This window comes from Physeter macrocephalus, chromosome 6 (genome assembly GCF_002837175.3).
Source record: "Physeter macrocephalus isolate SW-GA chromosome 6, ASM283717v5, whole genome shotgun sequence".
Lineage (NCBI taxonomy): Eukaryota > Metazoa > Chordata > Mammalia > Artiodactyla > Physeteridae > Physeter > Physeter macrocephalus.
In genome coordinates, this window is record NC_041219.1 from 15,121,503 (window position 1) to 15,126,829 (window position 5,327).

Sequence of the window (5,327 nt, forward strand, 5' to 3'; positions counted from 1 at the left end):
CCCTGTTAATAGAGAAAAAAACAGATTGTTGTGCTTCCTAAGGGAATGTGTTAGATTTGGAGTGTAATGACTATAAGTACATTATGTTGATAAGTTAAATATAAATTAACTAATAAAAACATATTAGATACACTTCCCTGAAAATACACATGGGATTGAAAAGTCCTCTAAAATGTCTTTGTGGGTTTGGGTATTCAATAATTTTAAAACACAATTGAAACATTTATTTAGCCCTTCTTACAGATAAGCTTATCAACCTTGCATAGAAAGGTTTTCTCCTGTGTCTGGGTCTGAGAAGAGCAAAAGAAAAGATTCAGCTGGGAAGGGATAAATGCAGGAAGGAAAATCAGTGTAACAAGAGAGAACGCAGGACAAAATACTGCTATAATGGCTTTAAGTGCAGATCACGGGCTCTTTGCATTTTTGCCAATTCTGCTTAAGCACCAGAATATTAAAACTAGCTTTGAAGGAGCTCCCTGTCTCAGTGCACAGGCAGACATGCAAACAAATTATTGGGATAGAATGTAATGGCAGAGCATTGGAATGAGAGACAAACTATCTGGTAAGTGAGCCATGAAGGCTTCACAGTGTAGGTCTCCAAGGGGGGCTAAGACTTTGCTGGATGAAGAGGAAGAGAAAGGCATTGCAGGGAAGAGAATAGCTAGAGCCAAGGTGTCAAGATGTGAAAGCATCAGGCATGTTGAGGGCAAGAGTAAATGGCCTGGTGTGGCTCTAGGAACAATATATTTTGGGAAAGGGGTTGCTGGCATCAAGTGATGAGAAATGTAGATTGGAACCAAATGATCAAAGACTTTCGATGTCAGGGGATTTTGGATCTGATCTTAGCAAGTTAACAACATTTTGGGTTTTTAAAAATTTCAATAAAAAATTTAATATGACAAGTGTGCATCACCTGACTTTTACATCACAATAAAACAAGCCCTTTGGGGATGGGACGTGTGGAAGCAATTGATTTCTCTGCTGAACACAGCCATCATTTATACTCTTTCTAAGTATTCTAACATGATGATACTATTTCCTTGTATTATCCCCTTTCCAATATTGTTCTGTTGCCCTGGATATGATCTCCACACATTCATCTATCACAAGATTCATAAAGGGATCAAATTCCCACAATATTCCTTGGATACATCTGTTGCTGTTTAATTTCAGTAATAACTTCTTGTCCTTAAATTTTTTTCAACTTGGGTTGGTGAGCCTTGCTCATGGTGTCTACTCAGTGTGCTTAGAGCTGCCTTGAAATGGTACTCGTGGTCTCCCTCACACTCCTGTGGTATCATCAGAAGTTTTTAAAGAGGAAAAGGACAAGGATGTATTCAACAGTCTTCCTTCTAGGCTAATCTACCTGGAACACCAAGCCCAGGGCCTTGTTAGAGGACACTGCTGCCCTCTGGGTCATTGCCACCTCTCACTCATGCTCTCCAACCTCAGCTAAGCAATGTATCTATCACACACCACTTTCAGCTTCCCTTACCATTCTTCTCAAACTTTTACAGCTTCCTTAAAACCCTACCAAGTGCCAATACCCTCTTCCTTTCTTTTTTCCAGCAACTGGTGGTTGCCTTTGCTTCCCAGACTATATTTGATCCGTGGAACATCTGTGGTTTTTATCTGGTTATCTGTGGTTAACCAGAGTCAGTTAACATTCTTATCATGGTCATCCATGGCATTGATAGCCCTGGATATATGATGTCTACATCAATTCAGGCTAGACCTGCACCTGCATCATAAAGTAGACTAATCATCTTTTAAATACGTAGTTATTGAGTACCTATTATGTGAAGGATATTTTAGGCACTGGAGAGACAGTGAAGACTAAAACAAATGAGACATCTGCTCCTTGGAGTTTCATGGCTTATAACAGGGGTTGGCAAACTACAGCTTGTGGATCAAATCTGGCCCATCATCTTTTTTTAATAAAAAGTTTTACTGAAACACAGACACATTCATTGTTTATGTATTGTCTATGGCTGCTTTCATGCTAAAAGGGCAGAGTTATGTAGTTGCAACAGAGACTGATTAGCCTGGAAAGCCTACATGTTTACTCTCACTTTTTACAGAAAAAGTTTGCTGATTCCTGGTCCAGAATAGTGCTTCTTGAACTATCTGTAATCAAACACCAGTCTCATTTTATTTTTTATACGTTTATTTATTTATTTATTTAATTTTGGCTGTGTTGGGTCTTCACTGTGGTGCGCGGGCTTCTCATTGCGGTGGCTTCTCTTGTTGTGGAGCATGGGCTGTAGGCGCGTGGGCTCAGTAGCTGTGGCTTGTGGGCTCTAGAGCACAGGCTCAGTAGTTGTGGCAAACAGGCTTAGTTGCTCTGTGGCATGTGGGATCTTCCCAGACCAGGTCTCGAACCTGTGTCCCCTGCATCAGCAGGCGGATTCTTAACCACCGTGCCACCGGGGCAGTCCCCAGTTTCATTTTATATTGTATTTTATTTTATAGTGAGAGGATCACTTAGCATAAGATCTATCCTCTTAACCAGTTTCTAAGTGTATAATATATTATTGTTGACTGCAGATACAATGTTGAACAGCAGATCTCTAGAGCTTATTTATCTTTCTTGACTGAAACTTTATCCCCATTTCCTCCTCTCTCTAGCCCCTGGCAACCACCATTCCACTCTTTGATTCTATGAATTTGATTATTTTAGATACCTTATATTAGTGGAAGTATTCAATATTTATGTTTCTGTGATTGGCTTATTTTTCTTAGCATAATGTCCTCAAGGTTCATTCATGTTGTATATTGCAGGATTTCCTTCTTTTTAAGGTCAGAGTATTCTATTTTATTTATATACCACATTTTCTTTATCCATTCATCTAATGGTGGACATTTAGGTTATTTCCACATCGTGGCTATTGTGAATATTGCTGTAATAAACATAAAAGCACTATTATCTTTTAGAGATCCTGATTTAAATTCTTTTGGATTAATACCCACAAATGGGACTGCTGGGTTATATGGTAGTTCTATTTTTAATTTTTTGAGAAACCTCCATACTGTTTTCCATAGCAGTGGCACCATTTTGCATTCCCACAAACAATGTACAAGGGTTCCAATTTCTCTACATCCTAGCCAACACTTCTTGTCTTTTTTTGGATAATAAGCAAACTGACAGGTGTGAGGTGATATCTCATTGTGGTTTTGATTTGAATTTCTCTGATAATTAGTGATGTTGAGCATTTTTTCATATACCATTGACCTTTTGTATGTCTTTTTTTTTTTTTTTTTTTTTTTTTTGCGGCAGTCGGGCCTCTCAATGCTGTGGCCCCTCCCGCTGCGGAGCCCAGGCTCCGGACGCGCAGGCTCAGTGGCCATGGCTCACGGGCCTAGCCGCTCTGCGGCATGTGGGATCCTCCCGGACCAGGGCACGAACCCGCGTCCCCTGCAGGAGCCCAGGCTCCGGACGCGCAGGCTCAGTGGCCATGGCTCACGGGCCTAGCCGCTCTGCGGCATGTGGGATCCTCCCGGACCAGGGCACGAACCCGCGTCCCCTGCATCGGCAGGCGGACTCCCAACCACTGCGCCACCAGGGAAGCCCTGTATGTCTTCTTTAGAGAAATGTTCAAGTCTACTTCATTTTTAAATCAGAGTATTAGTTTTTTTTAACTATTGAGTTGTAGGAATTCCTCATATATTTTAGACAATAACCCCTTTTCAGATATGTGATTTGCAAATATTTTCTCTCATTCCATAGGTTGCCTTTTAATTGTTCCCTTTACTGTGCAGAAACTTTTTAGTTTGATGTAGTGCCACTTGCTTATTTTTGTTGCCTGTGCTTTTGCTGTCATATCTATGAAATCATCACCAAGGCCACTGTCATGAAGTTTATCTCCTACGTTTTCTTCTAGGAGTTTAATAGCTTTTAAAAAAATGGAATCTTTAGGGTTTTCTATATATAAGATCATGTTGTCTGCAAACAGGAACACTTTTACTTCTTCCTTTCTAATTTGGATGGCTTTTATTTCTGTTTCTTGCGTAATTTCTCTAAGTCTTCTAGTACTATGTTAAGCAGAAGTGGTGAAAGTGGGCATCCTTGCCTTGTTCATGATCTTAAAAGAAAAGCTTTTAGCTTTTCACCATTGAGTATGTTAGTTGTGGGCTTGTCGTATATATATCCCTTATTATGATGAGGTACATTTTTTTCTATACGTAGTTTATTAAGAGTTTTTATCTTAAAAGGTGTTAGATTTTTTCAAATGCTTTATCTGCATCCATTTAGATGATCATATGATTTTTATTCTTTATTCTATTAAAGTTGTGTATCACATTAATTGATTTTTGTATGTTGAAACATCCTTGTATCCCAGGGATAAATCTCACTTTGTCATGCTTATGATCATTTTAATATGCTACTGAATTTGCTTTGTTAGCATTTTGCTCTGGATTTTTGCACCTCTTTTCATCAGGTTGGCAATGTAGTTTTCTTTTCTTGTGGTGTTTTTGTCTGTCTTTGGTATCAAAGTAATGCTGACCTCTTAAAATGAGTTTTCAAGTGTTCCCTCCTTTTCAATTTTTTGAAAGAGAAGGATTGGTGTTAATTTGTCTTTAAATGTTTGGTAGAATGCATCAGTGAAACCATCAAAAGTCCTGGACTTTTCTTTTTGGGGAGGTTTTTGATTATTGATTCAATCTCTTTGTTGGTTAGAGGTTTATTCATACTTTCTATTTCTTCATGATTTTATTTGTAGTATGTTTCTAGGAATTTATCTGTTTCTTCTAGGTTATCAAATTTGTTGGCATACTGTTGTGCATCATAGTCTCTTTCGATACTTTTCATTTCTGTGGCATCAGTTGCAATGTCTCTTCTTTCATTTCCGATTTTAATATTTGGGACTTCTCTGTTTTTTTCTCAGTCCAGACAAAGTTTGTAAACTTTATTTTTTCAAAAAAACAGCTCTTAGCTTCATTCATTTTTTGCTACTGTTTTTCTGTTTTCTATTTCATTTATTTTTGCTCTTACCTTTGTTGCGTCCTTCCTTCTGCCAATTAGCGTGTTCCTCCTTTACCTAGTTTCTTGATGTGCTCAGGTAAGTTGTTTATTTGAAATCTTTCATCTTTTTTAACACAGGCATTTATTTCTATGAACTTCCCTTTTTTTTTTTAACAACTTTGTTGGAGTATAATTGCTTTACAATGCTGTGTTAGTTTCTGCTTTACAACAAAGTGAATCAGTTATACATATACATATGTTCCCACATCTCTTCCCTCTTGTGTCTCCCTCCCTCCCACCCTCCCTATCCTACCCCTCTAGGTGGTCACAGAGCACCGAGCTGATCTCCCTGTGCTATGCGGCT

At 38.6% G+C, this 5,327-nt stretch overlaps 1 pseudogene; it reads right to left on the reverse strand.

Annotated features, from left to right (window-relative positions):
- Positions 1-998: 998 nt before the first annotated feature.
- Positions 999-1,228, reverse strand: LOC112064684 (small nuclear ribonucleoprotein G-like; annotated as a pseudogene).
- Positions 1,229-5,327: the final 4,099 nt, after the last annotated feature.